This window comes from Hippopotamus amphibius, chromosome 7, assembly GCF_030028045.1.
Source record: "Hippopotamus amphibius kiboko isolate mHipAmp2 chromosome 7, mHipAmp2.hap2, whole genome shotgun sequence".
NCBI classification, from domain to species: domain Eukaryota; kingdom Metazoa; phylum Chordata; class Mammalia; order Artiodactyla; family Hippopotamidae; genus Hippopotamus; species Hippopotamus amphibius.
This window is the reverse complement of record NC_080192.1, coordinates 12304106-12315698: the sequence shown is the minus strand read 5'-3', so window position 1 is coordinate 12315698 and position 11593 is coordinate 12304106. Positions and strand designations below refer to the sequence as shown.

General features: G+C 44.9%; 1 non-coding gene across 1 annotated transcript; it reads left to right on the top strand.

Moving 5' to 3' along the window:
- The first annotated feature begins 8591 nt into the window (after nt 1–8591).
- Nucleotides 8592–8699, top strand: LOC130857886 (U6 spliceosomal RNA). The gene has a single exon (XR_009054888.1). It is a non-coding gene; the product is annotated as a U6 spliceosomal RNA (small nuclear RNA).
- Nucleotides 8700–11593: the final 2894 nt, after the last annotated feature.

Sequence of the window (11593 nt, the reverse complement as noted above, 5' to 3'; positions counted from 1 at the left end):
GCCCAGGGGCCCCTGAGTGGAATAAAGGGGACCAGGGAGGGGGCGGGCAAGGTTGGCAGAGGCGATGCCTGGAGACTTACCAGCTGGCAGGTCCAGGAGGGTCCTGAGGGCACGGTCAGCTGGTAAGTGTCACACTGCCAGCTAGTGGAGGTCAGCCTGTCCCCTCCCTCCTTCCTTCAGTGTGTAACTCATTCCCTGGCGTCCTTCCGTGCCCCTCCCCGCCCCCCCTACTCGCGTGCATAGTCAGCCCATGTTAAACCTGCGTTGTTTGACACCAGGCTCTATATTAAGTGCTGACATCAGACAGAAGGGCTCCCTTCTTTTATATCGACTCAGCTTTTGTTGCCTCTCTGTGCCAATCCCCCCCTCCCCCGCTCCACCTGGGCACTAATCACTGGCGAGGATCCCAGGTGTGTACATGAAAGGATCTCACTGGAACCTGCTCAACCTGATTCCCACCCAGAAGCAGCCCCTCCGGCCTCCCCACAACACAAGTTCTTGGAGCTCCTCAGGACACGGGAACCTGTAGGAACTCTCCTGGCTTCCCCATTCACCCATTTTACACCTATTTTTTTCTTCTCTATGTTTCAGCTGCCATCTTAAAAGTAGTGCGTGGATATCCAACACAACGTTCTGAAATCCGGGGAAGTAAAGAATAAGGGGAAACATAATGGCCCAAACAAGGGTGACAAATGCTGGTATTTTGGTGGAGAATTTTCTTCCTGTGCTTCGGGTGTTACTGCCTGCTGGGGACCCTCTCTTAAGGCTGTATTGTAAAATAGATATTTTTTCTGTAACCCACTGAGTTTTCTTTCTCTTTCATTCTCAACTCTCTCATTTGCCTAGAGATCTATAACTTTCCATTTTGCTGTTTTCACTTAGCAATATTTTCTACCTTTCCATGCTTCACCACATTTTTATAGACATTTTTTTTATGTTGTGAAACATTCTCTTGACTGTACATACAATGTTTTAATTAGACATATGTTAGTCTTTACCTTGTTAAGTGGCCAAAGCCAATTCAAACTGGCATACGCAAAAAGAAACGAATTTATTGGCTCATGGAGTTAAAAAGCTTAGGGGAGCAGTGGGCTTCAGGTGTGTGTGGATCCAGAGGATAACAGTGATGTCATCAAGCATCCGTCTTTCCATTTCTCAGACAGGCTTCTGCCAGATTCAGGCACCATGGTCTCAGCACCTCCAGGTGTGCCTGCTGCCAGCTGGACGCTCCCATGTGGAAAGGGGTGGGGCAAAAGCCAGGGACCCACTCTGATTGGTCAAGACTGGGTCATGTGCCTTTGCCCGCACTTGTTGCTAGGATGGGCTATGGAAATTCTCTTATGATCTGTAGGATCTGGGGGTTTTATTTTTTTTATTTTTTATTTTTTTTTATTTTTTATTTTTTGGCACACGGGCTTAGTTGCTCCGCGGCATGTGGGATCTTCCTGGAGCAGGGATTGAACTCATGTCCTCTACATTGGCAGGCGGATTCCCAACCACTGCACCACCTAGGAAGCCCGATCTGGGGGTTTTAAATAGTTGTCATCCCAGGCCATGTGGTTCCGGCCTTTGTTGCTGTCATTCCCTTTTTATAAATTTTTCATGAGCCTAACAGTAAGGAAACAGCTTTTACCCCATTTAATATTGTTCTCTTAGCATGCATGAGCATCCTGAAAGTTTTGAATAAACATTATCAATAATAATACCTGCACAAAATATGTAGTCATGAACCTTGGGGTTTTGTTTGTTTTATGGAAAATTTGAAAGAAAAGAAAAGAAAGCAAGGAATCAGAGAATGGAAATTCAAGACTCACCTCTGACACGTATTTGCCTGGTCCCATTTCTGAGTTTTCGTTTCTTCACCCACAAAAGAAATGTAGCCTGAGTAAAATCCAGGACTCCATCTGGGTGCAGATTTACAGCACCAGGCTCACAGCAACCTGGGAGAAAATACTCTTGACAGAAACTTGAAGAATCCTTACTAATGCTCTGAGCCAGCACCCGAGGGGGCGGGACAGGCTCAGCTTTCCATCTGCTTCTCTGGCTCTCAGATTCTTCCACAGGGGCAGCAGCTTCTGGAAAGAAGACTTTCCTCTTGCCCCCTCTCTCTGGCCCTTACTTCCTGCCTCACAGCCCAAGCAGCTCCTCTGCTCTCTTCCTGAAATGCCTTCAGCCCTCAGCTCCTTCCCTATCAGGGTTTACTTCCCAGAAGCATGCTCTTCTACATCACCTGGAATTCTGGTGAAGAAATGCCTTCCCTCCATGTCATCTCCCCAATAGTTAAGTCTTTGCCCTCCTTGCCAAGAGAAGCCCATCAACTCCCTGCATTACTCAGGGCAACCCCACCCCACCACTGTCCTCCTCTCCCTTCTGGGTTGAGTGGGGTTCTTCATGGGTGCCCCTGAGGTGGTACAAGGCCCTCCATCACAGTCCATCAGGAGTTCTGAAAAACCTGTTTGTTCTGAGATGTAGTCTATATTTTAGTAAGATGAGGAAGATGCACATAAGCACGTATCCCGATGAGAGGGGGCAATCAGCTACTACACGCCCTTGATATCACCCCTGCCCTACAGTGTCCTCCTCCTGCCTCTTGTCTGTGGAAAAACTTTAGCATCCTTGGCCTTCCTGAAGTTCCAAAGAATAAATTAATCAGAGAAGTGAGAAAATGAAGAAAGAAAGGAAAATAGTGAAGCAAGACAATATAATAATAGTTTAGCCATTAAACAAAGTGAAGGATCTTTAGTTCCTCCTCAAGGGCTATAGGTAATATTCTGAACTGTTTCCTTTGAGCTGTTTTGCAGATACTGAAACCTCTACCAGGTGGAAGAAGTTAACCGCGTGCTGACCACAAGCATGGAGACCCCAGACTGGTTGGAACCAGATGGTTTATGATGTTGACTCCTGGTTACCTCACCACCAACCAATCAGAAGAATGTCCACGAGCTGATCATGCACCCCAATATCTCCCTCCCTCACCCTGTCTTTAAAAACCTTTCCCTGAAAGCCATCGGGGAGCTTGGGTCTTTGAGCACTAGCTGCCTGGACTCCTTTCTTGGTGCCTACAATAAATGCTGCACTTTCCTTCACCACAACCTGGTGTCAGTAGATTGGCTTTACTGTGCTCAGGTGATTGGGCCCAAGTTTGGTTATTTCCATTACATCCTAACCTTCTTTTAAAAATTAAAAAAAAATCAAAATCTTTTAAAGTCCAAAAGAATCAAAAACCAAAATCAATTTCTCTTCTAGAGTCCAATGCAATTTTAAAATTTTATTTATTTATTTATTTATTTGGTTGTACTGGTTCATAGTTGTGTCAGGCAGGCTCCTTTGTTGTGGCTTGAGAACTCCTTAATTGTGGCATGCAAACTCTTAGTTGCGGCATGTATGTGGGATCTAGCTCCCTGACCAGGGATTGAACCGGGGCCCCCTGTAATGGAAGCTTGGAGTCTTAACCACTGTGCCACCAGGGAAGTCATCAATGCAGTTTTTTAAATCAAGAAACCATCCTCCTCAACATCTTATTTTTACCAGTTTCAGCTCATGGCATACTTTTTTTTTTTTTTATTTTTTTTTTTGGGGGGTACACCAGGTTCAATCAACTGTTTTTATACACATATCCCCATATTCCCTCCCTTCCTTGATGCCCCCCCCCTCGATTCCCCCCCACCCTCCCTGCCCCAGTCCTCTAAGGCATCTTCCATCCTCGAGTTGGACTCCCTTTGTTATACAACAACTTCCCACTGACTATTTTACAGTTGGTAGTATATATATGTCTGTGCTACTCTCTCGCTTCGTCTCAGTTTCCCCTTCACCCCCCGCCCCCTCCCATACCTCGAGTTCTCCAGTCCATTCTCTGTATCTGCTTCCCTGTTCTTGTCACTGAGTTCATCAGTACCATTTTTAGATTCCGTATATGTGAGTTAGCATACAATATTTGTCTTTCTCTTTCTGACTTACTTCACTCTGTATGACAGATTGTAGTTCTATCCACCTCATTACATATAGCTCCATCTCATCCCTTTTTATAGCTGAGTAATATTCCATTGTATATATATGCCACATCTTCTGTATCCATTCATTTGTTGATGGGCATTTAGGTTGCTTCCATGTCCTGGCTATTGTAAAGAGTGCTGCAATAAACATTATGGTACAAGTTTCTTTTGGGATTATGGTTTTCTTTGGGTATATGCCCAGGAGTGGGATTACTGGATCATATGGTAGTTCTATTTGTAGTTTTTTAAGGAACCTCCAAATTGTTTTCCATAGTGGCTGTACCAACTTACAGTCCCACCAACAGTGCAGGAGAGTTCCCTTTTCTCCACACCCTCTCCAACATTTGTGGTTTCCAGACTTTGTGATGATGGCCATTCTGATTGGTGTGAGGTGATACCTCATTGTGGCTTTGACTTGCATTTCTCTGATGATTAGTGATGTTGAGCATCTTTTCATGTGTTTGTTGGCCATCTGTCATGGCATACTTTTATCTAAATTTTTAGATTTAGGAGAAATTTCAATCATACAGAAGAGTCAAGAATAGTAGAAAGAACTCCTGTACACTTACACCCAGATTCACAACCATTAATATTTTGTCCCTGTGCCAGTTATCAGTTTATTGCCTCTCTGCTCCAAATCCACTCTTGAGTGCACTACCTGTGATCCCGGCACCGGACCCTCTTGATGGTTCTCCATTGCCAGCTGGCTCCATGTTATGCTTTGCCAGTAGAGGGTGCACTGCAGGGGAAAGGGTGTGTGGGCTCATTTCCTTGTCCCTGTGGAGCTCAGTCATCAGGTGGACCACCAGTGAGTTCAACATGAGCCCCAGAGGCAACTTCCTGTGGGTTCCACGGATGCTCCAGCCAGCTTCCCAGCGAAGGCTTTCCCTAAAGGTGGCTTCTGCCCAGTTGGACCCCCAATGAGGTCCACAGCAGCCCCCTCCACCTTGTAAGTTTTTGTCTGCCCCTCAATGGGCAGGAACGAGGTGCCTATCCAAGGTTCTCGTCCATGTTTCTATTGGACTATTCGTTGTATTTATTATGCACTTGGTAGAGTTCTTTAAGTTTTCTGGGTATGGGCCTTTTGATGATCTGGGGACCACGCAGTAGTGAAAGTGGAGGCAAGGGCTGGAAATAGGGGTCACATCAAGTTGACCATAGGAGCCACAGTGAAAAACCTGGACTTGACCTTGAAAGCCAGAGGCATCCCAAGAAGGGTCCTTTGCCATTGAATTTTTTGCAAGTTTTTCGGTCTAGGACTGGCAGCAGCAGTGCTTCCTGGGAGTTTGGTTAGAAATGCAGAATTTCAGTCATCTGAAACCGATTCAGCCATCAGACAAGATCCCTGGGGACTTGTGTGCACATTAAGTCTGAGAGATGCTGCTCTGTGGGGAAGCCGCAGCATCACTGGAGCATCCGTCTCAGTGGCTGAAAGGGAGGAAGGGGGCAGAGTTGTCCCTGGACATGGTGCTCTTTCAACGTAACTGCGTTCTTTTCTCTGACCTGTTCACTATCTGAGCCCTTTTCCTGATGAGAAGGCCAAAATATGTATGCTCCTACCCCAACCTGGTGACAAGCAGCTATTTATTTCCTGAGAGCTCTGTCCCTTGCCCAGGCAGCACTGCAGACAATGGTCAGCTGTGGCCCAGACCCTTGGAAACCCAACTCAAAGCTGCCTCATCACATCTGCCTCGCTTTCCAAAGTTAGAGACATGCCTTCAAGGTCTGTGCTGAGGACCCAGCACAGAAGCAAAAAGTGGACCAACCTGTGTCCATGTGCTGTGCTCACCAGGAGAGATGCCTGGGTGAGTACCTTCCCCACACTAAGCCGGTCTTTTCTTGGCTGTAAGATGCGAGGAACACAAATGCCCTGACCTTACATGTTGTTGGGAGCAACATGGAAGAAAATGAATGTAAAGTCCTTTATTAAATAATATGCCGGTCAAAATACTCATTTGTACAGTGACTATTGTGGGTGGTGGGGGCAAAAGAGATTTGTTTCCTCTCTCTGTTGCTTTTCTGAAGTGTCAGCATCTCTTATAATGAACACGTAAATAGGCTTTGAACACAAAGCTGAAAGATACAACCTTTGTCAGTTTCCAGATGAATTCTAAGAAGTAAATCTAAGCTATCCTGAGTCAAAACATCTTTTCTTCTATAATCCTGAAAACTAATAGCATGCCAAAAGTTATCCTGGAAAATGAAAATCACAAAATTGTCACATGCATACCGACTTGCAGACCCTCTGAAGATTTCTCTCCTTGCAGCTTCTGTAGCTGCTGCTCAGCTGTTCTTGTGTTGAGGGTTATTATGGAAAGGTTTTTTTTTTTTTTTCTTTTCTGCATTTTATCTTTAGATATTTGTTCTGTTCACATTTCTCAGTTTTCTTCTTTGGGGATTCCAATGAGCCTACGTTGGAGTTTTGCCTTTATTTCATATGTTTTTGCCGAACCTTTTTAGCATTTCATCTTCACTTTATTTTGTGCACTTTTCTCATCTCTGTCTTTGGTGTTGCTAACTTTCTTTTTTTTTAAGTAGTGTCTCTTTTCCTTGTATGAATTCCAATAAGGGTTTGCTTTTGTGACAGATTTATTTTTCTCTTCTTTTCTTTCCTAAGCTCTACCAGTTTCCCGTGAATTTCCTCCTGGTGTCTGGCTGTGCTTTCCTTGAACCCTCTGATCTCTGTTTTACAGTCTTGCACAGTAGAGGAAATTTACTTTAAAAAAGTTAATTGCAAAATAATTGTTCGTGATTTACATCAGCTTTTCAGCTTCACTCTTCTGGTGAGTGTTCTTAACCTACTGCTTGTTTTTGTTGTTGTTACAATGTTCTTTTTGTCTTGTAATTTTCTTTATTGTGGTAAAATATGTATCCCATAAAAATGACCATTTCAACCACCAGGGGCGTTAAGCAAATTCACCTTGTTGTGCATCCATCACCACCATCCAGCTTCAGAACCTTTTCGTTTTCTGAAACTGAAACTCTGTCCCCATGAAACACTAGCTCCCATTCTCCCTGCCCCTCAGCCCCTGGTCACCTCCCTTCCTTTATATCTGTATCAATTTGACTTTTTTTTAATTTTATTTATTTTTGGTCACACCACCTGGCTTGCGGGATCTTAATTCCCCAACCAGGGATGGAACCCAGGCCCCTGGCAGTGGAAGCGTGGAGTCCTAACCACTGGACCACTTGGGAAGTCCCCAAATTCGACTATTCTAGGTGCCTTAGATAAATGGAATCATACAATATTTGGCCTTTGTGACTGGCTTATTTCACTTAGTTATGTTGAAATAGCTTCCTAGGCTCAAGTTTGGGGTGCCACAACAGGAAACTTCCTGTCCCTGTAAATGGTCTGCTTGACCAGAAACGCAGTGTGTCCAGTCAGCCGAACCCCAAACCCCAAGCCAACTCTGGGCCTTTTCACCCCAAACAAGGTTGACTCTATGGCCTCAGCCAATCAGATATTTTGTTTTTCTCTTCCTTGTTCTTTGTTCTTTATCCTATAAAAGCTCCTTGCCTTCCACCCCATTTTATACTTCTCCAAAAGGACGCTGTCTGCTTCATGAAGTGTTAAATAAAGTTTATTTGTATCACCCAAATTTTCTTCTTTCATCATTTTTTTAACAGTTAGTATAATGTCTTCAAGCTTTATCCATGTAGTTGCCTTGTCAGAATTTTACTTCTTAAGACTGAATAATATTTCATTGTATGAATATACCACTTTTTAAAAATACATATATGTTTATTTATTTAGGCTGCATTGGGTCTTAGTTGTCACTAGGGGGCTTCTCTCTAGTTGAGGTGCACCGGCTCTAGAGCGCGCAGGCTTAGTTGCTCTGACACATGTGGGATCTTAGTTCCCCAACCAGGGATCGAACCCATGTCCCCTGCATTGGAAAGCAGATTCTCAACCACTGGACCACCAGGGAGGTCCCTGGATACAGCCTTTTTATTCAGCCATTCATCCATTAATGGACATTTGGGTTGTTTCTACCGTTTAGCTATTGTGAATAATGCTGATGTGAACACACATATACAAACATCTGTTCTAGACCATACTTCCAATTCTTTTGGATATATATTTGGAAGTGGAATTCCTGGATCATATAGTAGTTATAATTTTAATTTTTTTTGGTAACTGCCATTGGCAGTGGCTGCACCATTTTATATTCCCACCAGCAATGCACAAGGGTTCCAGTTTCCCCACAGTTTTTTTTTTTTTTTGGCTGTGTTGGATCTTCGTTGCTACAAGCGGGCTTTCTCTTGTTGTCGCTAGCGGAGGTTACTCATTGCAGTGCACGGATTTCTCTTTGCAGTGGCTTCTCTTGTTGCAGAGCACAGGCCCTACGTGCGAGGGCTTCAGTAGTTGTGGCTCGAGGGCTCAGTAGTTGTGGCTCGAGGGCTCTAGAGCACAGGTTCAGTAGTTGTGGCACATGGACTTAGTTGCTCCGCAGCATGTGGGATCTTCCCTGACCAGGGATTGAACCCATGTCCCCCGCATTGGCAGGTGGATTCTTAACCCCTGCACCACCAGGGAAGTCGCGCCAACACTTGTTATTCCCTGGGATTTTTTGTTTTTGTTTTTTATGAGTCATGCTTGTGCTTGCTTCGGCAGCACATATACTAAAATTGGAACAGTACAGAGAAGGATAGCATGGCCCTGGGTAAGGATGACATGCAAATACTTGTGAAGTGTTCCATATTAAAAAAAAAAAAGGAGTCATCCTTAGGAGTGTGAGGTGTTATGTTATTGTGGTTTTAATTCGCATTGCCTTTAATGATTAGTGAGTTGAGCATCTTTTCATGTGCTTATTGGCCATTTGTATATCTTCTTTGGAGAAATGTCTATTCAAGTCCTTCGCCCATTTTTCAAATGGTTTGGTTGTTTTTTGCTGTTCTTGGGTTAATATTTTTTGTGTAGAACTTGTGTTGGTTTTTGTTTTTTTCATGGGCCAGCTTTTTGTGGGAGATTCAAATAGGGAAGAAGCCTGGGCTGTGTTCTAAGCTAGCAGAACTATTCTTTCTGATCTAGAGCCTTCTACATGAGTATTCAGCCTTTATTTCTCCTCAGGCAATGGAATTGGTCAGTTTTCAGACTCTTCACAATGTAGATTCTTTTCTCCTTTCTGTCTCTAGGACAAACTACTTCCTGCAAATATAGCTTATCTTACTATGTTTCCTCATTTAGTCTGCAATGCTTCTCGGAACTAAGCCAGATTTAGTGAAAATCTTATTTTTACTATTTTTAAAAAGGGATTTTGGGGGATTCCCTGGTTGTCCAGTGGTTAAGACACAGCACTCCCACTGCCATGGCCTGGGTTCAATCCCTGGTTGGGGAACTAAGAGCCCATAAGCTGAGGGGTGTAGCCAAAAAAAAAAAAAAAGGAGAGAGAGATTTTAGTTTTAGTTTTGCTCTGTGGGAATGTCCTCCTCTTGAAGAGACAGATTTTTTTTTTCCTGAAATCTGCAGTCATTTCCCACCTTTTTTGACATCTGCAATTATCAGCATCCTTTTCCCTTTTCTCCCCAAACCCTGATCCTTCCCATTGCTTTTGGTATCCTTTTAATCTACTTTACCTATTTTTCCTAATTTCTAATAGATGTTGCCCTTATCATTTCTTTGTTGCTTTGGATAATTGCCAGGAGAAGAGACACCGATCATTTGATCCATTTTTCTTTACACTAGAAGTTCTTGCAAAAATTTCTGAGCAGCATCATGTTAAAATGAAGATAGGGAAGACTCGACATCAGAGGAGATAGACTTTTGGTTTCTTCCCTCTACTTCTCCTGCTTCTTGGGCAACTTCCTCTTAGAGTCTTTAATGGTTCTTTTTGTTCCTCAGTTCCCTTCCCCAGGGTTCCATCCTCAGCTCTCTTCTCCCTTCTAAGCTCACCGTCTTCCATGGGTTTCATGTTTATGAACTCCCAGGCCTGAGTTGCTAGGTCTCAGCTCTGTCTGAAGCCACTGCCTCTCTGAATGACTCTGGGGTCTGTTTTCTCCTTTATGGATTGAAGCTGCATCTCTTCTGGACCAGACCCATTGTCATCTGTAGAGAGAGAAGCGCCCAGGAGCCTTCAGAGGCATGTGACTACAGTCCTGACTGGAATCACCCAGGAAAACCTCCCCTTTCCTTGGCAAATTCTTTTGACCACAGTGCACTGTCTCAACCTACAGCTGGTTACACTGGAGACTGGGGAGTGACACGGGCCCTGGATGTGGGTGGTCCCAGCTCCTAAAGTGAAGGTGAAGGTCTTACGTCCCACTCCTGCCCTGTTTCCGATGAGACCAAGCTCACGGTCCTCCTACAATTACAGATACCTCATCCTGGGTCTCTTAGCTACAGAGACCATATTTTATGAACCCCAAATCAGAATGTATATTCAGAGCAGAATACAACATCTGTGTTACCCCCTCGGGCCCCTGTGACCCTCAGCTGGCAGGCTTTTGTGGTCAGTTTGGAGGTCACCCATCACCTGATTGTGCAGCCAGAGCCCCCAGAAGTACCTGAACTTGGCCTTGGTCCAGCCATGACTCCTTACTCAGTGGTCCTTGACAGAGGTAAGAGCACAAGAGACGATGACAGAGGGAAAGCATAAAGCACATCCTCTTCTCCTGGTTTGGACATGAATCTTCAGAACAGAGTCTCTGGCAAAATGGATTTAATTATGTGGTTTTGGTCCAGGAGAGTCTCTCCTCCACTCTAAACCCAAACCCAGGTCCCAGGAGCGCACTGGCCTCCAGCTGGTGAACAGAGTGGGGAGGGAGGAGAGGTGAGGGTATGAGGCAGAGAAGTTCAGCCAGGGACCACTCCTGTGGATGGAGGAGGAAGCAGCGAGAGATAGGGGTCCCTGCATTTGTGCGTGGGCCTGAGAGGCTGAGGCAGAGGCGAGATGTGGCCCCTCGGTGTCAGGGAATCTAAGCAGAGTATGAGGGCCTTTTCCTGAGAAGTGAGGCAAAGCGAGCTTCTTCCCAGGTAGGGGATATTCTGAGCTTTCCCATCAGAAGATACGTAGTAGCTGCAGAAATGTGATGAAATAGGAAATAGGATGACTCTTGAAACTAGCTGGGAAAGTGGTGAAACACAGTTAGGGTTCTATTTCACCTCTACTCCTATGTACAAATCACAAACGTCTCAGAGAGTGTTTACTAAAACGGGGAGGAAACGGCCCATCTCCTGGAGACCCAGCAGCCCTGCCTCAGTCCCATGGGTCTCCCACCCCCACCATTTGACTTGACTCTGCTTCTTCTCTGCCTTAGTCCTATTCAACCCCTGCTCCCCTTTTTCCCCTAATGAAGTAGAGTTCTCTCCCCAAGATCTATTCTAGGCCAGAACAGGGAAGCAAGTCAATCATGATGCTAAACATAAAAAATGTAGTATCATGAACCAGAAACCCGTACTCTAATATGTCCCCAGTAGATGTCCTTTACCAGGTACATGTAGATAAGAAAGCAGAGGGATTTCCCTGGTTGTGCAGTGGTTAAGAAACCGCCTGCCAATGCAGGGGACATGGGTTCGAGCCCTGGGCCGGGAAGATCCCACATGCCACGAAGCAACTAAGCCCATGTGCCTCAACTACTGAGGCTGCGCTCTAGATCCCGAC